The sequence below is a fragment of the Heterocephalus glaber genome, unplaced genomic scaffold (assembly GCF_053883595.1).
Source record: "Heterocephalus glaber isolate CG9 unplaced genomic scaffold, H.glaber_assembly_v1.0 deba00001610, whole genome shotgun sequence".
NCBI classification, from domain to species: Eukaryota; Metazoa; Chordata; class Mammalia; order Rodentia; family Bathyergidae; genus Heterocephalus; species Heterocephalus glaber.
Window position 1 is genome coordinate 34,477,440 of NW_028258381.1, and position 23,519 is coordinate 34,500,958.

Consider the following 23,519-nt stretch of genomic DNA (forward strand, 5'->3'; position numbering starts at 1 on the left):
CGCGGCCACTGCCAACATCTGTGGGGACAACGGCAGAGGAATGTCTAATGAGGGCCCCGGGTGGCCCCGACACAGAGCGCAGGCTGGGACAGATGGTCTATCATCCCCCGTTTTTATTCATTACTGTTCCCCGCGCAGCAATTGGCTCCCAGGCCCGGCCTGGTAGATGCACCAAGGTCCCCGTGATTTTAGAAGGAAGAAATGGCCCTGCATTCTGTGTCTTTCCTCCCAACTGCCACAGGCAGTTTTGGTTCAGTGAGGTTCCTGGGGACCCAGGCTGGGTGAGGAGAGAGAAGTGAGATTGCAGATGCCCATGGTGACAGCAGAGAGCCTGGGCCAGGGACAGACACGGAGACCCCCAGGTGTGGGCAACCGAAGGATGCTGGGACCCTGCAGCCCTGCTCTAGCTTTCTTTCTGCACCCCCAGGCCCAGCCTGCAGACCTGATACTGCTGCTAAGTCTGAGATCATGGCGATGATCGGGGGTGTGGGCCACAGCTTTCTGCACCTTGAAGATGCTTCTGCCTTGTCGTGAGGCGGCCTGAGGTGCGTGGGCCTCACAGATCTGAGTCCCACACCCAGCACTACTTCCAAACTGCTCCATGGAGCCTGGTTCCCCTCTTCCCTGCTCTGGCCTCACATCCTTGCTCCAAGTTGGGTGTGGGCCACTATTTGGGGCATGAATGAGGAGATGCCCATGGCCTCTTTGGGGATCATGTCCTTCCCACACTCCAGGAAGGGAACAGAAAGAGCACTGGGGTGGCCCCTGGTCAGATGGTCTCTGGTGAGGCCCTGCTGGGTGGGCGGGGGGATCAGGGCACCCTCAGATGTGTCGGGTTGTGTGTCCCTGCCAGCTGAGTCCCTGGCTCTGCTGCATGGCCTGTTAGCCAGGAAGATAATGGGACATGAAGCAGAGGGTTTCCAGTCAATAAAAAGAGTCTTGGAGGCTTTTTATATCTTGTGCCTGTCATACTGGATAGGTGTTTTATCTGCTGCCCACTTGACAGCTCATCCTGAAGCAGGCCCTGCAGGAGCCCAGCTGCATCTTGGGCTGGTAGCAGTGGTGGTGACAGAGCCCCTCAGAGCCCACAGTCCCTGACAGGGGTCCACTCTGCCTGGCTCCATCTTCTTGGCCCCTGGCGTGGGGTCAAGGAGACCCTGCCTGCATGAGGCTACTCCAGCCACCACAGCAAAATGCTGGACAGCGGCGGCTCGGGCAGCGACCATTTTTCTCTCAGTCCTGGAGGCTGGATGTCTGGGAGTGGGGTTCAGGCAGGGCCGGCTCCTCCTGAGGCTGGCAGATGCCGTCTTCTCCCTGCTTCCCCGGTGACCGTCCCTCTGCGTGTCTCTGTCCCAATCCCCTCTTATAAGGGCCCCGTCAGATGGGATTAGGGCCCACTCTGGGGACCTCATTTTATCTTAACCACTTTTTAAAGGTCCTGTCATCGCAAGGCTTTGAGGGTCCTGACCCCCCGGGACACCGAGCTGGGTGGCACTGGTGGCCATGTGACCAGGACAATGGGAGGGGTCTTTGCAAAGATGCAGCTACTGTTATTCTGAGCAGTGCCTAGTGGCCTGGATGGGGGCCCCTCGTGGAGGTGCTGGGGTGGATGCAGGGAGCCAGGCTCAGTGAACTAAAATTTCTAAATGCCAGATGCACTCTAAACATCTATCGGGAGCTTGAGTTCATGTCTGCAGGCCATGCAGGCACGATGGCCCTGCAGGGGATGGCAGCAGATGAGGGGCACTCTCAGGGTGAGAGGGTGGGACCTACTGGCCATTCATTGGTGGCAAGAGCCCTGAGGGAAGACAAAGGAGGTTGGAGGGGCAGGGAGAGGGACAGTGGCACTGAGGGGCCAATCTTGTAGCCTCAGAGAGTGGAGCAAGGCCTGAGGTCCTGCGCTGCCGGGAGGGTGGGAGGCTCTGCTCCAGAGTGAGAAGGAAGGCTGGGGTGTGTCCCAAAGTTGAGCAGGACTTCTCTTGAGGTTTGGCCCTCAGTGCTTTGGCAGGAAATGAAAATCATCCCCAACAGTCCATGCTCAAACCGAGTGCCGCCTCCTCCAGGAAATCACCTTGGGTTGCCTAGAATGGAGTTCATCTTCTTAGCATTTGCACCACCTGCTTGCTGTAGGGAATATTAGTCCCCAGGCTGTGCCATCTTGGGCAAAGGGCTGATATCTCTGAGCCTCAGCACCCTCTCTATACAATGGGACTAACAAGGCTGATCTTTGGGCTGCCAAGGTAACAAGGATGGAGGTTGTCAAGGGCTTGAGTCCTCTCCTCCCAGACAGATATTGATGTCCTAGCCCCTCTCACCTCTCAATGTGAGCTTATTTGGAAACAGGGTCTTTACTGACACAATTGGGACAAAATGAAGTCATGGAGGTGGCCTTGAGCCAGTGTGACTGTGCACTTACGAAAAGGAGAAATGGAGACCCTGGAGAACATGCACAGAGGAGCTGGCAAGTTGCTGGAGCGCTGCATCCAAAAGCTGTGGCACAGCGATCACCAGTGGGCACCCCAGTGGGAGAGCCTCCCCCAGCTCAGGCTGCTGCCCTGCCCTCCCCCGGATTTGGACTTCACCTTCAGGTGGAATGAATGCAATTCTATTGCACAGCAGCTCCACATGGGCTCATGTGGTGGTGCTCTGAAGACTGCAGCTCCTGATGGCTGTCACCTCTACCCTACCTACACCTGCTCCCTCTGTGGAGCCCTCTAGCCCCGGGCACCTTGTGTTGGTGCTAACAGATGGCAGTGGAGTGAAATAGGATGCCCTGGACCTGAGTCCTCACACACGTGCACACGTATGCATGCAGGTGGGCACACATGTGCCATACATAAGTCACCCCACATGTGCACACCCACGCATCTGTGCAACGCACATACAGGTATCCTACACATGCACAAGCATACACATGTACACACACAGGTAGGCACACATGTACATTCATGCATGTGTACATTCAGGCATGCATGCATACATATTTGCACACATGTGCTTGGGCACAGGCTCAGATCTGTGCCGCCCTGGAGACAAAGACAGTTCCCACTTGACTCTACCCACTTGCCACCTCAGCGCCTGGAGCCAGGGATGCATTTGCCCAGTGTCTGGCTGCATCGAGTCAGACCTGGGGTGGTTTGTGCTGTTCCACTCTGGGAGTGCACAGACTGTTTGCTGAGGGTGTGCCTGAGGCTCAGTTCCAAAGTGCCCATTGTGAGAGCTGGAGGGTGGCAGTGATGACCAGGCCACAGCCTGAAGCTCACAGGGGCTCACAGCCAGAAGTCAGGGAAAGACCTCCCGAAACCTCCATCATCACGAGGGGGCAGGAAGGGCACACTGAGTTCAAGGCCAGGTTCACCAGTGGCTGCTGACAGCCCCCCCCATCTCAGAGCCTCGAGAAGGACATGGGGACTCCACGGATACATGCTGAGAACCCCCCGTCCAGATGAGCTGCCACACATCTCAGATCTCCCTACAAAGGAATACCCTGGTGGTTGGTGCTATTTTTTTTTTTTTTGGTACCAGGGATGGAACTCAGGTCCTTGTGCTTGCACAGCAGGAGGCAAAATCGCTGAGCTAAATCCCCAGCCCAGTTGGTGCTATTTTTAAGAAATAAAATATCTCTGGGCACGGTCCACTTAAAAGTTTGCAAAATGTCATCTTTGTTATCTTCTCATTAAGGCTTATTTGAGTCAGGATCAAGCAGAGTGAATTACTGGGGCACAGACTGGGCTCTGGGCCATTTGCATTTAACACTGAGGAGCACATCCCAGCCCTCAAAATGTAGGAGTGACCAAGGAGACCCCACCTGGCCTTACCCACCCAATCTACCTCTTCCTCCCCCAGAACACCCCTGGGCCCAACTCAGGATGGAACGAGGTCCATCCAGCCCTACTCCTTCCATCCCTTCTTCCCTCCCAGCTTGAACACTCAGCACTCATTGCCTGACAGTGCCAGTGGCCCCAGCCCTGCTCATCTTCACAAGTGGTGAAAGTACCAGTATCTGCAAGTTAGGAGGAGAGTGGCTGATGGGCAGAGGCAGCGGGATATAGTCGAGAGACCAAGTACTACAAGATGCCAATTATGGGAGGTGGGCTGGAGGCACTTGGGTGCCCACTAGGAAAGCATTTCAGCTTTCTGTATGCTTGAAAGTTTCAAAGTTAAGTGTGAGAAATAATAAAAAGGAATCTGGATTTTGCAGACAAACTGCTGGATGGTGACCACAGTTTCCTGACCGTGTGACCCTGGTGAGTTTCTCAGCCCCGAGGCACCTCAATGTTCTCACTGTGAGTGGGGATGGCAATAGGACAAACCCCCATGGCATAGTTAAAGGAATGTGCACAGCCACCCAGAGCAGTGGCTGGCATACAGTAGGTGCTTAATGAATGTGCACTTTGTTCATAGTCTTCCTCAACCCTAGAGGTGTCATGGTTGCCTTGGAGATACTGAGAGACAAGCCAGCGTTGGCATTGCACATTGGGCTTAAATGCAAGGATCCTAAAGAGCTAAAGGTATCTCCAAAAAGAACAAAGATAGTGGATTCATGCTCCCTAATGTCAAAGCTTTGTATAGTAATGGAACCAGCATAGTACTGTTGTAAGAAGACACATATACATCAATGGAACAGATCTGAGGGGCCAGAAATAAACCTTTAGCCAACTAATTTTCAACAAGAGTAACAGAACAGTTCAATGAAGGGGAGGAATAGTTTTTCAAAAAGTGGCACTGGAACAACTGAATATCCACATGCAAAAGAATGAAATTAGAACCCTACCTCACACCATGTATAAAAGTTAGCTCGAATGGAGCACAGGCCTAAATATAAGAGCTAAAATTATAAAAATCTTAGAAGAAGGCCTTAGGAGTAAATCTTCATCTTTTTTTTTCTTTTATTTTTTTGGTACCAGGATTGAACTCAGGACCTTGTGCTTGTCAGGCAGGTACAGTGCCACTGAGCTAAATCCCTGGCCCATTAAATCTTCATCTGAAGCAAACTTTCTTATATGTGATACACCAAGAATAAAGAAACAAAATATTGAACTTCATCAAAATTAAAACATTTTGTGCTGAAAACAGTACCAATGAAAAAGTGAAAAAACCCAACACATAGAGAAAATATTTTAAGTTATATATCTAATTATGTCTAATTATGTGTCTAGAATATATAAAGAGCACTGACAACTCAATAACAAGAAGATAAATATCTTGATTTTAAAATGGGCAAAAAAATCTGAATATTCATTTATCCAAGAAGATATGCAAATGACCAATAAGCACATGAAAAAATCAATAGCCATCAGGGAAATGCAAATCAAAATCATAATGAGATACCAACCACCTCACATCAACAAGAATGGCTGTCATCAGAAATACCAAGATAACAAGTGTTGGTGAGGATGTGGAGAAGCCGAAACCTTCAAGCAGTGTGGTAGGCATGTAAAATGCTGCATCTTCTTTGGCAAACAGTTTGTGAGTGCCTCAAAATTGCAAAACATTAGTTATGTGAGGCCCAGTGGCTCTCGTGTTAGGCATTTAACCAACAGAAATGACAAGGTATGTTCACACAGGAACTTGTGCTGAGGCAGGAGGATCACAAATTTAAGCCCAGGCGAGGCAGCCTGGAGACTTCATTAGACCTTGTCTCAGAAATTAACTGAAAAGGCTGGGGATGTAGCTCAGAGTGCAGACCCTGGGTTCAATCCCAAGTACCACAAAAACAAAGAAAAACATAATCATGAAATTAACTAGTCTCAAAAAGACCATGTTTCATAGGATCCATTTATATGAAATATTCAGAATTGTCAAATCCACCGAAGAAAAAAGTAGATGGGTAGGTCGTCCAGCATTGCGGGGGATGAAAAGTGACTGATGGTAGGTTCTTTTTGGGGTGCAAAATGTCCCAAAATTAGGTGGTGGTGATGACTCCACAAGTCTTTTTTTTGGTACCGGGGATCGAACTTGGGTTCTTGTGCTTGCGAGGCAGGCGGTGGAATCACTGAGCTAAATCTCTGGCCTGACAACTTTTTGAATACCCTAAATGCCCCAAATTGTATACTTATTTCCTTTATTTCATTTATTTTGGTTGATCCAGGGTCTCCTTATATAGTTCAGTTGGCTTGAAACTCACTATGTAACCTAGGCTGGCCTTGGACTCACAGCAATCCTCCTGCTTCATCCTCCTGAGGGCTGGGATTACAGGAGTGTGCCACCAGGCCTGGCCAAATCGTATACTTTAAATGGATGAATTCTATATATCTCAATAGTTATATTTTCAGAAGGTAGTTTGGGGTTCAAGTCCTGACCTGCCCCTGTGGTGGCTTCATAATTAAGTCATGCTCATCCCGTGAAATTCAGTCTTGTCGCCTGTAAATCGGGGAAGGAAGGATTCTCCTTCCCAGGTGGTATGAGATGAGATGACAGTAGGAAACAATTTTTCATTTTCATTTCTGTATTCAAATTTATTAGAAGGGAAAGTATCTGCAGATTGGGTAAAATTCAAACGGCATGCATGGGTGTACCGTGAAAAGTTAAATCTTACTTCTGGGGTGATGTTGGTGTTTAGTATTTTGAAGGAGGTGGCAATTATATGCATTTGTCAAAACCCACAGAATTGTGTTAACAAAGTACACAGAACTGAAGAAAATGTAAGACTGCATTTCATTGTAAATAAACTATACATAATATTTTACAAAGCCAATCCTTGCCCACCCACCCACCCACCTAGCCCTCCACCCTAGCCTGCAGGTCCCTGCAAGAGGCACCTGCTTGTTCTGGTCTCTTGAGTGTTGTTCTCAAGATGAAGCTATGCACACACAGAAAATAAGATGTTATTTTGCTAGTTCTTTTTTGTGTACATGTGTAAAAAGAATTGTGCTTATGTACGTATCGCCTCTTGGATTGTTTCCTCCTTCAGAATCTTGGAGATGGATTCAAGTCAGCCTGCTAGTCCACAGCCACGTGTGCTATGACACATCTGAGCCTGCCCCTGTCTGCGGGCATTTAGGACACTTCCAATCTGTGGCTATTACGGAGAGTGCTTCAGCAAATAACCCTGTATGCAGTAATATATCACTTCTCACATTTCTGACGGGCATCTGGAGGACGCATTCCTAGAAGTAAATACTGGGCCAAAGGACGTGTGTATCTGGAATTCTGACACTGTTTCACAGGTTCCCGGGGTGTCCACTTCTCCAACCCTCTGCTGCTTTTAGACTGCGTCATTATACTTTCTCATCTTTGCCCATCTGGTGAGTGAAAAATCATCCCAGAGAAGTTTCAATTTGCAACTCTGTAGTTAAGAGGGCACTTTTTCATCAAATTCCTTTTCTGTTTGTAACTTCTGCCCATATTTTTGCTTTGCTATTTTTCTTATTGATTTGCAAGAACTCTTTACATATGGGAAAATGTCTCTTTGCCTAGGACATAAACCAGACACAGGATTTCTTTGACAGCTTTTTGGTTTTATGGGTGACTGTTTGTTGCTCTCTGTGTGAAATTCTGGACACAGGAAGAGACTGTCACCATTTTTCTCTGGGTACTATTTTCTGGGTCCAGCCAAGAACATGGGAGCCCCCTGTGGGGTGCAGAGATACTGAAGCCACAGGAGAATCTTCACTTATCCTGACAGTGGGGCTCAGAGGTGAATCAGATGGTCTTGCTCCCTGGAGCCACATTCTGGTAGAAGAACCCCACACCAAGACAGATGTTGACATCCCCCATGCTGAATACTTAGCCAGGGTCCTCAGGGCATGCAGGTGCACAGGTGGGGGCTGCTTCTAACCAGCTAGGGGTGGAGAGCACAGGCCCAGGCCTGTCCCCAAAGAGCATGGGAGAGGGGTGAGGAGGTGGTTGATTGTTTCCATAAAAATGAGAATCTTTCCATCCAGAGTCTTGGTCTTGCTCTCTTGGTGGTGTGTGTGTGTGTGTATTTCTCTTTAACCCAGCTTAATTTTTTTTCCCCCAGATTAATTCTGAATGTGGAGCTTGTGGCATCAGAAAGGTAGGTGGGGATACTTAGGGCATGGGCGCCACCCCACGGGCGGGGGGGGGGGGCGGGGAGGTGAGCCTGCTGGCCCTGGATTTTCCAGCTCACAGCTCACTCAGCCAACTCAGCCCAGAGAAGACAGGTGACATCACAAGTGTGGGCCCACCTTTCAGCCACCCTTGCAGAGGAGGCCTGAGAGTGTGTGTGTGTGTGAATGAGTGAGCTGTGTGTGACTAGCCACACACTGGACACACAGGTATCCCAGCTACACGTAAGCAGGGCCTCCGTTGGGTGGGGCTCCCCTTCCTCACATGACGGGACAGTAGGATGAATCAGGGGCATGTCCATGGGGGGCGAGGCTTGTGGACTTCGAGTGTGCATTCTGTGGGGGTGTGGGCTGCCTTGGAGTCCATGTGTCTGCTGGGGAGGGCTGGTGGGGGAAGACAGAGATGGAGGAGAGAAAAAGGAAAAATCAAGGTGAGTGGAGAGAGAAAGAGAGACACAGATTGAGGGACAGAGAGGCGGCGTGGGGGCGGCCCAGCCGGCCAGGACCAATAGGCCTAGGTCCTCTGCAGGGAACAAGGCACATCTTAACTTGAGGGCAGCAGAGGCAGTGTGTGGGGCGGGAGACGTCCAGCAGGACAGCTCATTTCCCTGCAGGTTGCTTCCCGGGGAGCCAGGCCAGGGGCGATGGGGAGGAGCAGAGAGGATGAGTTGCATGAGGACCCGACCTACTGCGGCCAGAGGGCAGTCCCTCCATGGGAACCTGGGGAGACAGGCCCCAGGCCAGGCTCTGTGTTGCCTGTCCCTGTTCCTGGAAGGTCCCAGCTCCCTGTGTTTTCGGGTCGCTGACAGTGACTCCATCCTTGACCATCACCCTTGGGCACCAGGAGTCCAAGGGAAAGGTGATGGGCCTTCTTCACCACAAGCTGGGGTCTTGTCCCCCTTGATCGCAGGAACAGGAGTTTGGGGAAGCGCTGGGTCATAGGAGAGGACAGCGGAGCTCCCGTGGCTCAGAACCACAGGCTAGACGGAGCTTAAGGGCTTCAAGCTGTCGCTGCACCTGGCCTCAGGCTGGAGCCGCTGGGCGCCCATCCCCCGCCCTCTGGCCGCTCTCCTGGACGCTCCAAGCGCCACTACCACGCCTGTCCGCCTGTTCCGCGGCCTCCTCCGAGGACAACCCGGCCGGTAGCCTCCGCTCGTCAGCAGTCCCCTCTCCTTCATGATGCGCATTTCCGCTCAGGCAGAGGACTGGCCACCTCTCCTTGCCTTCGAGGGGTGGTTTTGGGCAGCCCCATCCCTCAGCAGCCGGGGAGCAGCGTCCAGAGGGTCGGGCTGATCGCGCTGCCCGGTCCCGGGCTCCCAGCTTCGCACGCGGTGGCTCTGGAAGCGGCGCTCAGGCCATAGCCCGGCGAGGGCGCTCTTGAGCCTGATTTGGAATTTTCACCCAAAGCAAAAGCTGCCGGCTGGGGAAGGGGCGGTGGGGAGTGGGAGCCGCCCATGGAGACGATGGGATCGCTAGGAGAGAGTTCTGGGCGATCAGGTGGCTGCGGCGGGTACCTAGGCTTAGAGCCGGAGGGAATGGCTTCGGATCCCTGGGGGAATCCGGAGGCGAAAGACGGGGAGAGAGGATCGGTGGAAGGGAAATCCGCTAAACCGAACCTTCCGGGAATCGGAAGGTGCCAGGCTGATCGCACGACCCCTCCCCCAGCTGCAAGGGGTTGGGGACGCGTGATGAGGTGGGGAGGGGTCGACCGATGAGGAGGGGAGGAACGGCGGTAGGGGTCGGCGACCTTGGCGGAGAGCAAGTCCCTGAGGACGCTGGACAAGGAGGGCCTGCCCACCCTCGAGCCCCACCCCCCCACCCCCAGCAAGTGCCCACCCCACGGAATGCGCGCCCCTGTTGGCCGTGCATTGGCACCGCGGGCGCGCGCGCCCACCCAGGGTCTCGCTTGGGGTCAACTTCCGTGAGACTCCCCGTGCACGCGCACACTGGCGCGCGTGTGTGCACAGCCGTGTCCGCGCGCGCGTGCACATCCCGCCGCACGTACCCACCTCCCATCACCGCGAAGGGTCTCGACCCCAAGACATTCGGGGCTTCAGCTCCGCAGGGACGCCTCGGCAGCCTGGGCGGGGGCAGGGACGAGGGCGAGGGGCGGGCCAGGGGAGGGGGTGCGGCCGTCCTCGGCTGCCCGTGCCGCTCCCGGCTCGCCCCAACTTCCCCTCCCGGGCCCCCCCCAACCTCCCGGCCCACCGACGTGCGCCCCCGCCCCCTCCTCCGGCCCTCCCCGGGCGGGCTCCTACATTAAACCTTTCTCGTGCTCGCAAAGAATGTGCTACCACCTCGCACTGCCTCGGCCGCCACCGCGCCCGCGCGGGATCCGGAGCCACCCGGCCCCTCGGCGTCGCCGGCCCCGGGCTCGGAGCGCGCGGTCCCCGCTTGACGCAGTGGGCGCCGCAGCCCGGCTCCGGCCGGCCCCGCGCGGCTCCCCGCCGCAGGCCGAACCCAGCCGGGCGGGCTCCCGGAGGGGGGGCGGGCAGGGCAGGAGGGGGAGGAGGTCTGTCTGGAGCCGGCGAGCCCCGAGGAGGAAGAGGAGGAGGAAGCCGCCACCGCCGCCGCGCTCGGGGACCCGGGCGCTAGCGCTCTGCTCGCCGGCGACCTGCCTCCAGCCGGGGCCCACACCCCGGCCCAGGTAGGAAGGGGCCGGCGGGGGAGGGGCGCGGGCCGAGGTGGGAGCCCCTCTGCCGCAGCTGCGGGCCGACGGGTCCCCGCCCCTGGGGGGAGGGGAGCAAAGCCGATGGTCCCCGGTGGTCGCAGAGGCTGCGTGGGGTCCCCAGGGACTCCTGCAGCCCAGGACCCCGTGCGCCGCCCGGGAGTCCTCGTAGGGACAAGGCCCCCGCCCGTGGGGCTTCGGATGCGGCTCGTGGAGCCCGCGGACCCCAGGCGCCCCCCCTCCCGCCCACCCATCGGGATTGGGAGCAGCGCGCAACCGAACTTCGCGGGCGAAGCTCGGGCAGGACAAACTTCCCTTCCGGCCACCGGGGCTCCGAGGGCCAAAGCTGGAGACCCTTTGGGCTGGGAGGAGCCTCGGGGACCCCGAAACTTTGCGGAGCGCGCGGAGAGCGAAAGGCGGGATGGGCAGGGGTGATTTTTGCCTTTAAGAGCGCCCCAAGTTGGCCCAGAGACTGCCCCCCGCATCTGAAACCGGGCCGCAGGTCGGGGCCAGAGAGGGAGTGGGCTGTGGGTGGCGCCGACGCTCTTGGATGGGTGTCACTGACCCCGCAGCCCCACTGCGCGGGGTTGCGGGTCTCCGCCGAGCTCTCGGGATGAAAGGACCGGCTCGCGGCTGTGAATAGGCGCCGGTGACCCGAGCTGCTCGAGGCCGGGGAAGCCGAGGGGCAGGGCTGGGCTGCGGGTTGGGGTGGGAGGCGAACCAGGGCTGACCCCTCCCCAGCTCTCCTGGCCCCCATTTTGTCTCTCTTTCCTCCTCTCCCTCTGCTCTCCTCCCACTCTTGGATCTCCGGGTGTCGCCCCCTAACTTTTTCTCTTCCTAAACTGCACGGTCTGGACTATGGCCACCCGCTAGGGGCTACGGCCGGACTCGCGCGATCAGAGCACCGTTCCCAGCCAGGGCACCTCCGCGGGATGGGTGTGGGATCCCCGGGGCCAGCCTGCCCGGGGAGGAGCGGGCACGTCCCCAAGCCGGCCGAGTCCTTGCACCCACTCGCCCCTGAGAGTCCCCCGCCATTCCATCCAAGGAGCACGGGGGTCACGGGGAAGCGGAGAGCAGGAGGGACCTGCGAACCTCCTGGAAAGGGTTTTGGGGTGTAGCACCAGCTGCTTGTGCCGGAAGCAGGCAGTGTCCTGGCATCTTCTCTTCCAGCGTCGCCTTCGCACCGAAGGACCTAGGAAGGTTCTGTTGCCTCCACCCCTACCTCACCCCAACCCTCTGGTCAGAGCTTGAGCAGGTCCTAGCATCTGGGGACCGGAGACACGCGGTACCTCTTCCCGTCTCGGGGTCTGCGGAGCCCAGCCCCCCAGCCAGGTCCGGGATCTCTGGCCCCGGGGCTGGCCTCCAGCCCCGCCTCCTCCCCTTAACTCCGGGATCCCAACGCCCTCAGCGCTGGCAGGTCCGCTTCGGCAATCCCGCAGCTCGGGGAGCGAGGTGTCGCATCCGTTCCGCTGCTGCTCCCGGTCTGGGGGAGGGGTAGGGGGCGTGGAGCGCACCATTGGGTTCCTGACAGATGTCTTCGCGCGGTGGCGCCGGCTTCGCCGTAAGAGAATTAATGACTTACACGCAGGCCTCGGATCCGCACGGCCTCGGGGGAGGGGCAGCCAGAGGGATTTGAAGGACTAGAGGGGCAGCCTTCTTTGGGGTGGGCGGAGGGGGACACATCCAGAAGTCCCGACCCCTGCCAGTCCCCCCCCTCGACCCCTGACCCCCAAACTGGATGCTTGGCTCTTGTGCCTTCCCCCAGTAGACTCTGCCCCCCACCACTGGTGATCCCTGAGTGGCCACATACTTGCCTCCGGATCTGACAGTACCACTAAAGGGCTCAGCCTGGGCTCAGAGACCCTGCGCCCGGGGAGCAGCTCCGAGGGCGTGGTGTAGCAGGGCCAGATGCCAGTATAGTGCCTGGCACACAGGTGATGCCCATCCAATGTCCAGGGCTTCTTCCCAAGCCCCAGCTGCTCTGCCAACGCAGGTGTGTGTGTGGGGGGGTGTTGCAGGAGGGGGAGCCAGCAGCCTCTCAGGTCTGCCTTTGTCCAGATTGTGGAAGCTGGAGCTTTGGGCCCCTCCTGTTCACTTCCTACCCAGGGCTGGCTGGTCCAGAGGACATCTCAATAGTGGCCAGGAGACTGGGGCACTCTTGGCCTCTCTCTCTAGGTGGACTGCACTGGGGAGGTCTCAGATACAACAGGGAGGAATGGTGCTCCTGCCTCCCACCCCAGAGTCCTTGGGCCCAGGCCTGGCACCCGGGGCCTAGCAGTGTCCAGTGGTCGACAGGGGAGGGCTGTCTTTGTGGGGCATGGGGTGGGGTGGCTGTGACAGGACCCCTGGTTGGGGTGGTGAAGGAGCAAGGCTCCAAGGTCCAATTCTTCCTAAGGCCCTGCTGCCCTTCTTTTCTGTCCTCAGATTGTGGGCCTGAGATGTATTTCCAGGACACACTGGTTTCCAGTCCTTGTCTGTCATCTTGGGGGTACACTGGCTTTTGTCCTGGTACCCCCCACGGGAGCCCCACTCAGCTGTCAGGAGGAGACCACACATCCCCACATTCCTAAACTCCAGCCAGTGCTGAGAAGGCCTGGCAGCGTAGGGGGAAGGCTGCTCAGCGCCCACTCTCCCCACCTGCGCCTGGAGCACCCTCCCCGCCTGCTCTGGTGGGTCAGGCCTTGCCGCCCCCGGGCTGGGCCAGTCCATATAGGACTGGCTGGTGCTGTGGGCGTCCATTCACATTCCCTCTCTCGTCCCCACACACTATAGGATTTATCTTGATTTGCTGCCTTTGAATTGAGTCAACTCTTTTGTATGCTCGGTGAATTGCCCAGCTGCTGGCGAAGAGCGGGGAGAGCGTGCCGGGGGTACTGAGGCCGCGAATCAGGAGCGGGGCGGGGGACAGGAAGCAGGAGGGGGTGCGGGTGGGTAGGGGGACAGGCCGAACTGCGGAAGGACAGCAGGGGGCCCAAGGCTACGAACCATACTTGTTCAGGGCCTCAGGGCCGGAGGGAGTTAAGAGTCCTCGGAGGGTGCAGGTCTGGGGGTTCCCGCTGTCCCCCAGGGCTCGGCCTCTTGGGCCGCTCTTGACTCAGTTTCCTCACCTGTAACCAGGCAGGCTGGGGGCTTCCGCAGAAGTCACCCAAGAGGCTGGGGTGAATGACTGAAAGAGGGACCGACACTGGAGAGGGGGCCAGCACTCCTGCGTCCTGCGCCTCTAGGTCCCAGCCCTCCGGGATTTGGGGTATCCGGATCCTGAGCACATCTTGGCTGGCTTAATGCGGTGGGGGTCGTGCGTGGCTCATTCCGGTAAGAGCTTCCGCCCCCTCCCATTTAGAGATGGGTGGAGGGACTCGAGGAAGGCCCCCGTGCGCTTGCCAGCGCCCGGCCTCTCGGAGGCGTGCGCCCCGGCCCGGGAGAGAGCCGGTGCGCGGCCGCTGGGAGCGCAAGGGGCGCGGGAGGCGGGCGAGGGGAGGGCGCGCGGCGCGGAGCCGGACTGGGCCGCGGAAGAGGGGGTGACGGGAGCGCGCGGGCGGGCGAGGGCGGGCGGGTGCGGGGTGGGGTGGGGGAGGGCGACGAGAGCGAACCCCCCCCCCTCCGGCCGCGCGACGAGGGGCGGGGCGCGCGCGCAGATCGATGGGTGAAGCTGGGGAGGAATTTCAATCCCGGGAGCGAAGTTAGAGCTGGGAGGACGGCGGCGGAGGCGGGCGCGGCGCCGGAACCTCAGCCGGGCCAGGCAGGTAAGCGTGGAGCCCGCTTTTGAGCGCAGCCCGGCGCCCAGCCAGGGACCATGGGACCCCGGCCACTCCCGGGGCAGCGCGACAGGCGCCACCGCCTCGCGCCCCTGCGCGTCCTCGCGTGCTCTGCGTGCGCCCCCGGCCCACGTGCGCCCAGGGTCCCGCGCGCGATCCCAGCGCAGCGGGCAAAGTTGGAGGAACTTGGTGACGGCGGCGACAGAGTAGGCGCCGGCAGAGCTGTCTGGGCTGGGGTCCCGCGGTCGCGGCCCGAGCAATCCTTGCCTCCGTTGGAGCTGCCCTTTCCCCAGTTCCTCTCCCCCTCGTCCCCCTTTAGCTGCCCGAACCGGTCCCAGCCTTGCCCCTCCACAGAAGCCCTTACCCTCCCCTGAAACCTTGATGCTGCCCCCCGGCTCTTCGCCCTGAGTCTCCGACCCCATCCTTCCGGCATCGTCCTCCCGCCCCACTCCTCCTCCTTGCCAGGGTGACAGCCCCTCACTGGTACCCAGGCACGGGTGACTCTCCTGCTACATTGTCCAGCCACACTTGGGAGGGGCCACAGTCCTGTTGTAGACCAGTGGGTCAAGCCCCTGGCCTGGGAATGGGGTCTTTGCTCCCAACAGGGTGGATACCGAGCCTTGAACCCGTCCTCCTGGTCATCTCTCCAGTTAGGGGAGGCTGCTGAGCCTCCTTCCCCAACCTACCTCTAAAGACAAGGGTCTCCATTCAGTCCTGCTTGCTGCTCAGGGTGGTGTCCTGGATCTCGGTCTACAGAATCCTCAGCTGAAAGCCTCTGAGATCGGCTTTTCCAGGCATCCACTCTGTGACCTTGAGGCAGGTGACATTTCAGAGCCTCAGTTTCCACATCTGTAAAATGGGGATATGGTAGTAATGCCTTTTGAGATGTGGAGGCTTAGTAGAGAGGACTCAGAAGGGCTTTATTCCAGGCTGAGGGCCCACCCTGGTGTGCACCTCTCAGCTAAGCCTCAGATGAGAGCATCCTGTTTTCCACAAGTCCAGAGTAGAGTCACCAGGCTGCCTGCCTCTCGGCCCCTATGCTGGGCAGGAGCTGTGTGGAAAGTGTGCACTGCCAGAAGCAGATATAAAGGGTGAACCTCCCTATTCTGTCTTCCTCAGGGGCCACATCCTAGAGGTGCCCCAGCCTCCAAAAAGCCCCTAGTCCTTACCCTGGGAGGAAACAAATCCACTGGGGCTGTGTCACTTTAAAGCTATGGATAACCTCATCTTTTCTACCAAGCCAGTCCCCTGGCTGGCTCTGCCCTGGGTCTTGCTGTTGCCACCTTTAAATTGAACAGGCATGGAGGAGACAGACTTGTAAGTTCCAGATGTGTGTCCTACTCCATCAAACTCCAGGTGACCCGGTGCTCTAGAGGGACCCTCTTCACCCTCTGAATTTGAGAAAGCTTGGATCCCGACCAGGACTGTGGTGCTTTGGTCTGTTGCGGTGGCAAGTGAGGTCTGAGCTCGCCTGCCAGGTGGCAGACCTAGGGGTCTTGGGGACTCCAACTCAGGAAGGGTGACAGCCACGCTTGTCCCCAGTCCCCTTCAGTCTGTTGCAGCCCCGGCTGTGGCAGCAGGCTGGCTCTGTGTGTGCCATTCGCGATGATACAGCAGGCCAGGCACAGCCAGTTCGTCTGACAGAGCTGGTGCGGGGCTGCACCTAGGGCCCCTTCTCCACCCTCACAGGACTCTCTGGGAAGCACAGGGATTTTCCAAAGGGCCTTGGAAGAGGGCTAGCTACACCTGGGCAGGAGAGGCAGTGCCCCATCCCCAAACAGATACTGGAGGCCTCAGGAGGGCTCAGATTCAGATCCTGAGTCTTTGGACCTAAATATCTAGACTCAATTTTGGACCCTAGCTCAAGAGAGAGAATTTAGAGGGACCCAAATTTCGAGAGTTTGGGATCCCTGGAATATAATGGGAGCCTTGGCCTGGGCCCCACTCACACATACGTGCACATAGGCGCGCGTGCACACACACACACACAAACACACACACACACGCTCTAGATTTCAGCGGAATTTTCTAAATCTTTCCTCCATGCCTTGGATCCCAGCCCCAAGGATAGAGAGGAACCCAGACCCCTGTTAAGAGGAGACTGTTTCTGAGTAGCCTGACTCTTGGTTACTCTAACGCTGGAAGCACTTTATGAGCAGAGGTTCATGGAAGGGTGTTCATATTTCTCCGCAGAAACAGCAGGCAGACCCTGCAGGTGCCCGGGTGGGTGGCATATAAATATGTAGGGAGTGAGGCCGGCGGGATGAGAAATGCCAGTGAGTGACAGGCAGGAGATAGATCTCCAGGCCTGGGTGATGGGGCCATAAATTTCCGGGTGTGAACCTGGAACGGATAGTGGTGTTGAGGGTGACATCGGATACATTTGTCATCTCATCCCTCCTGTTGCCCTTCCCCTTTTGTTTTCTGTTGTGGATTCAGTTTCTTCCAACAGAGCCTCAGGTATCGACTGGCCTTGGGTGGGTTTTCCTTGGGAGAGCTGATTTTGGAGTTACTGCTGGGGACTTTGGTGTCATCCATCTCAAGTACAAAGGGGGAGACTAAGGCCCAGTGTGGCCAGACACTGTCGGGGCCGCACAGCGAGCAGGGGAAGAAAGTGGCAGAAGGGTGGGGTCCAGCTGTGTCCTGCCGTGTTTGAGCAAGGCAGGGCAGGGGCCATCTCCGCTGCCCCCTGTGCTCCATGCTGGCCATTAGCCCCAGCAGTGAGCAAAGGCTGGGGTGGCTGCTGCTGCTTGATCGCAGACCTCCTGGGGGTCAGGACCAGGCCATGTCCCCTCCCATGAGGCTGCTCCAGGAGAGCGGAACCCCAGCGTTGGTCCGGAGGCATTCTTAGGCACAATGTACAACGGACTGTGCTTTGGCTCCTTGCTCTTTCTGTGCAGCAGCTGGTGGGGAAACTGAGTCCAGGAAGCCCTTCCCTTGCCCACTCAGCCAGGACTGCTGGGGCTGGCTGTCCTGCGGTGGGGACCCCAGAGTCTTGGTGACTTGGCCTCTCGGCTCCAGAGGGAGCCTCTGTCCCAGCCCCCCTCGTGGGTCCCTCCCCGGCCAGCCCCACACTTCTCTGCACCAGGGCTGGGACTTGCACAGAAGGAGTCTGGCTGGCCCGCAGGGGTGGCTGGGGCAAGGCCAGCATCTGGGCAGGAGGGCTCGGGCCTGACCGTGGTGTGACCAGCTTGTAGGTAGACGTGCTGCTGCAGGGGGAGGTGAGCAGAAGGAACTGGGCCTGGGTTCTCCTATGATGCCCTCAGCACCCCAGCACGACACTGGGGTTCAGAGGGATAGGTGGGGAGGCACAGCCCACCCCAGCAGCTCCCAGCTATGGTATTGATAGACTCCGAGGCAACCGCTCCATTTGACAGGTGGGAAAACTGAGGCCTTACAGGAAAGTGACTGTAAGCCACCCTCAGTCAGACAGATCAGCCCCGTCCTGGGCCATATCTACCCGGGCTCCTGTCCTCTCTTCTCTAGCCTTGGAGAGGGCCAGGGTCTACTCAGACTCCTACCCTCAGATGAGGACACAGGATGTATAAACCCTACTGTCCCCAGGCCTGCTGTGGTCTACTCGGGCCTCTGAAGCACATCGCTCTGCCCTCCAGCCCCTTCTGTGATGCTTCCATATCAGGGCCAAGCATCTATGGAGCACTCACTGAGTTGAGAGCTTCTTATCAGCTGGGGAGTCTCGGATGGGGAGCCAGAAGGCTGGGGGGCCATCCCCCATGTGCACACCCCAGCAGCACTGCACCTGCCCCTGGAAGCGGTGGGGTCCGGTCGGAATCCTGCCTAGGAAGGGAACCCGGACGTGACTGACAGCCGGAGGCTCCCTTGTGTTTACCGCAGAGCTGAGGTTTATTTTCAGCGGGATCTAACTCTGCCACCTCCTAATCATTAACTTCCTCTGGTTTCATAAACACAGAGACATACACAGGCAGCCACGTGCCTCGCCCCACACATGGGGACAGGGACAGCTCCTGGATGGCCTCGGGGACTGAGGACTGTGCCTGAAAAGAGGACCTGGCTGCCTCAACAGGGCTCTCTGGATCCTTCATGAGCACACTGTGGAGAGAGGCTTCACAGAGAGTGCTATGGGGACCCGGCCAGCAACATTTGTGTGCCTCACAGCCCTGTGCTGCTGGATATGCCCACGGCGTGGATGCCTTGCCAGGCCCTGAGCAGCTGTGCCTCCCAGGAAGCCAAGGCCAGGCCCCTTGGGATGTTTCCTGAGCCTGCACCATGGCCTGCAGACTCTGCACTGGGGCTCCTGCCTGGGGTGGGAAGCCACAGCTAGCCAGGAGACTCACTGGGCACATTTGGAGCAGCCGCCCTGGCTCCTGAACATCTCACTCAAGACTGACATTTGCTGGTATGTGCCCTCTGCCAGGGGACGTTGATGGCAGTGCCAGTTCATCGTCGGCCCTGTCCCTGGGGGAGCTGTGGGCCTCAGAAACCCTTGGTATGCTGTGGTTCTGGGAGTGGGGGTCCCCTCACCCTGGCCCCTGGCTCCCCCACACACACACACCAGGGGCTCTTCATGTCATCCTCAGAGAGCTCTGCAAAGCTCTGGGAGACCCAGTGACTCCCTCTCGCCAGCCGTGCGGCCCGGTGCAGGTCCTTTTCCTCACTCAGTGTCTCAGTGCTTCTGTTTGTCAAATGGTCTAAGGCAGCAGCCACTCTTGGGGTGCTGTGATTCTGATGGGGCTGCCCTGGGCAGGGAAGCCTGGATTGTGAAACTTCAAATGCCAGGTGTGGCTTGGATGGGTCTCTTGTCCCCACGCTTTGGCCTCCCCTCTGCAAGGTGAGCGCCGGAGTGGATGGGTGACCACCAGGCCCCTACACTGATCTGGAAACTACACAAGATCTGGAAAAGGCAGAGTTGCTTGCAGAATGTCCAGTGGTTTGGCTTTTTTTTTTTTTTTTTTGGTACTGGGGGTCGAACTCAGGACCATGAGGTTGCGAGGTAGGAGGCGGAACCTCCAAGCTAAATCCCCGGCCCCAGTGGTTTTGTTTTTGTTTTTGTTTTTGGTACCAGGGATTGAACTCAGGACCTTGCACTTACGAGGCAGGTGAGGCACCTCTGAGCTAAATCCCTGGCCTCCCAGTGTTTTTGATTTTGCCCCATGAGACACACACTCAGACCTACAGCCCTGGCACCGTTGCACGGGGGAAAGAAGCTGCTGAGAAAGGAGGAGCAAGGTGTGTGGCTGACATTGGGGCGGTCAGAGGTTTCAGGGCCAGGGCTGCCTGGGGTCTGGTTTGTGGGAAGCATTGGATCTTATTCTGATTCACTGGGCACACTTTGGGGAGTTTGCAGCAGCTGAAAGATGGGGGTGACATGTTTTTAAAAGGTCCCCGTGGTCACAGAGGAAGAAAGGATTTTTAGGAGCCTGAGTGCAAATGAGACTTTGCTGATGTCTGCCTGGATTTAGTTAGCTGAGGACGCTGATGATGGAGAGAGACGCGAAATTTTCATTTTGACATTGCTTAAAAACCCGAGCTACATTCCCATGGGAAGCAAAACCCACCTTCCCATTTACATCCATTAGGAAATGAGGATGCAGTCCGGGAAGAGTAGGAGTGCACACAGCAGAACCTGTGTCCTCTTGGACATGGCTAACATGCTGGAGATGGTTGTGGGGGAAGCTGAGCCCCTCAGGGGCCCCTGGTGTGTGAGTGAAAGTGACCCTAGTGCTCTTTCTCCCGTCTCTGTCATTGTGGCTCCCTCGGGGACATAAGGCTTTCAGATCTTAGTTGTGAGTGGGTGTGAGCAGAGAGCAGTGCCTGTGACTCCAGGGCTTCCACACACGTGTGCTCGTATGCTTGTGTGTGCATGGCACACCCTCCCTGGTGCACTGTCCTCTTGTGCCACTCAGAGACCAGAGCAGGTGGCACATTCGGGGCGTGAATTACCGTGACGGATGTGAGATCCCTTCCCTTTGAAGGCTCAGGTTCTGTAAGATGAATTTTTTTGTCCGCTTTTTCATTTCTTTTTTTTTCTTCAAATGCAGCGGATGGAGGTTAGAAGATAAAGGAGTGCATGGGCACCTGTTGGGTGTGGGAGCAGCTGTTGCCTCTGTCCTGGGGCCTTCCAGGCGATTGCCGCCTGACAGGCGTCTGGGCTTGTTTTGTCCCTCCGTGTGGTGTCCCCACAGAGCACAAACATGCTGTATCTGAAGGTTTAGAAAAACGACTCACCGGAAATCCAGGGTGGCCAGCCGGCCTAATCCATACAAGTCAGGATCAAACGGGAGGCAGCAGGAAATGGCAGCTCCTGGTACCCACAGCTGCCCCCAGCCAGAAGACAGGCCCATTACCATTGTGCTCACTCGGACAGTTCAGGCGCACACTCGAACACACGTCATCACTGCATCCTGGGGCGTGGCCCACAGCCCAGATGGGACCCTTGGCTCCCTCTTCACAACCGCCCAGCACACCTGAGCCTCGGGCTGCAGAGGCACGTGCCCTGTGCCCATCTCATAGACAAGACCGAGGCTTAGAGAGGCCCGTGACTTGCCCAGGCCATGCTCACGTGTGCCAGGACTCAGCTCTGGCCATCTCTGCAGCTGCTTTCATTTCACAGATGAAAGAGCTGAGCTGCAAAACGGGGAGCAGGGACCTAATGGTGACCAATTGACCATTAGGACAGTTGAGCTGCCCGGCCCCCCGGGTCACAGACTCAAGTTGACCCCATGCAGAGGCTGTGGAGGATCACTCGGTGGTTAGGGCTGCCTGAGGGGCCCCCACCCCCTTGCTCCCCTCCCCCACGCTGTCCATGCCACTCTGGGGCCTGTGTGCCCAAGGTGCAGGCTGCTGTCCAGGAGCTGCTGACAGTGCAGCTGCTCTCCTGGGCCTCCTCCCTGTCCCAGCCCACCTGCATCCCGGGTCTCCCTACCCATCAGGGCCCATCCTGGCCTCTCCTGCGGGGCTTCTTGGCCCTGTATGGGGACCAGGGTGTCTCTTCACACCCATCTTTGTGACTTCCCACGGAGGGCTGAGGGAGTCAGTATTACAGTGAGCAAGTGACAGTAAATTCAGAAGTGATGGAGACAGTGAGCTGTGGAGGAAGCTGGTGGACACCCCATGGACACCCTAGGGAGCAAAAGCCAGGCTCCCCGTTCCCAGGAGCCACCTTGGTGTGGGCAGAGGGGGACCCGGGGAGCCTGGCCCCACCTGAGTGTCCCACCACCTCCCCTGGGCTCTGAGGACCTGGGCCTCCTGCTTAGCATTAGGGATGATGTCCCTCTTGGGGGACACTGGTGTCTGCTCAGCCATAACCTTCCCTCCCCATCCTGACAGCGGTGCTCACCCAGCTGGCGAAGTGCAGTGGCCACGGGCACACTTGGCTATGTCACCTGCCCTACCTGCAGGGGCCTCCAGCCTCTCCCCTGGCTGGGCACCCGGTTCCTGCAGTTGTGGTTGGAAGACAGGAAGTTCACAGGGAGAGTCCCACAGGAGAGGAATTGTTGGGGCTGAGATGGGAAGGGAAACTGAGGCCCAGCTGGTCATCTTCCCCCAGGATCTCCTGTGGGGGAGGCAGAGGGCTCTACCATGCTGTATCCAGGAGCACTGGCACAGTGTGGCCACCATGATCTCCTGCTGTGCTCAGAACAAAGGCCTTCGCCCTCCACACTGACCAGTCTGAGGCCTGGCTCCCTCCTCCCACCCTGCCGCTCGCTCTGAGCTCAGTGTGGTGGCCCTCCCAGGGTCCTCCTGTGGTGGCCCTGCTGGTCACAGCACTCGCTGACCGGGATGTGATTCTCACTCCCTTACCACAAGCACTCGCACTCCAAGCCTGGGCTCCATGCTTCGGTGTGACACCAAAGTTGGCATCGTCCTTTGAGCCTTGTCTTGCCTGGTTCTCAGGGGGCGTCTGAGCCTCATTCTGAATTTGTCCCCTCCCTTAGTGCAGGTGCAGCCGAGGCAATCAGAGGGGACAGAATAGGTTTTGAGAAAGCACCCCAAAATCTTGGGGATCCTCCTGCTCTGAGGGAAACCCTCATGTGACCAGAGGGCCTCGGGGACTTGTGACCTGCAGGCAGTCCTCACTGGGGGCATCGTGGAGAGGCCAGTGGCTCTGCTGGAGGTGGAGGTCCGAGGACTCTGAGCTCACCCGTTTACTTTTTAGGCAGCTACGCTGAGGTGTGATCTGGATACCAGGCAGGCATGAGTGTGCACACCTGTTGTGCATATTCACATCCATTATAAGTGAACAGTTTATCAGGATTTGCATTCATGGGATTGCATAGCCAGGGCTCCGAGCCGGCTTTAGAACCTTTCCATTGGCCCAGATGGCTCCCTCCTGGCCTGGCAGTCCCTTGCCTTGGACCTGCACTGCATCCGGCCTCTGCAGCCATACCCATCTGGCTGTTTCACGTCAGTGAATCATACAGCATGCAGTTTTTGGCGATAGTCTCATGTCTCTGAAGTCCATTCGTATTGTAGCATGTGTCTGTGGCATGTACATTTTTATTGCTGCATAGTATTCCTTGTATTGTGATTCCAAGTTTTATTTATTCATGCACCAGTTGATGGGCATTTGAATCATTCCCATTTTGGAGCTGTTCTGAATCATGTGGTGACATTAGCCTACAAGCCTTTGTGTGGCCACATCTGCCTTTCTCTTGGGTCGAGTCTTTGGACTAGAATTGCTGAGTCATCTGGTAGGTTCATATTTAAATTCTTGACCAACTGCCAAGTTGCTAGACTTCCACATTGGCTAGACCATTTTACATTCTCCTCAGCAATCCATTCTCAATGCATTTAGTGTCATAGGACGTTACTGCAAATAACCAAGCCGGTGTGCAGTGGGATCTTGTAATTTTGTTTTTGTTTTTTTTGCAGGACTGGGGATTGAGCCCAGGGAGCACTGAGCTATATCCCCAACTTTTTTTGTTGTTTTTAATTTTGAAACAGGGTCCAGCTGAGTTGCTGAGGCTGTCTTTAACTTGGAATCCTCCTGTCTCAGTCTCTCGAGTAGTTGAGATGGAGTTGTGTGTGCCACTGTGCTTGGCTGTCATGGTGGTTTTTATTTGCTTTTGAACGTCTTTTCATGTG

At 57.1% G+C, this 23,519-nt stretch overlaps 1 protein-coding gene across 4 annotated transcripts in view; it reads left to right on the forward strand.

Annotated features, from left to right (window-relative positions):
• Positions 1–10,540: 10,540 nt before the first annotated feature.
• The window catches only part of Elfn1 (extracellular leucine rich repeat and fibronectin type III domain containing 1), a 53,084-nt gene continuing 40,105 nt past the window's right edge, over positions 10,541–23,519 (forward strand). For 3 of the 4 annotated variants that reach the window (XM_087196428.1, XM_004840359.3, XM_004840360.3), the window contains exon 1: positions 14,336–14,441. The gene's annotated coding sequence lies outside the window, so the exon portion shown is untranslated. Of the gene's footprint in view, positions 10,678–14,335; positions 14,442–23,519 lie in introns of those variants that run through there. The other variant, XM_013070588.3, reaches the window with a different exon arrangement.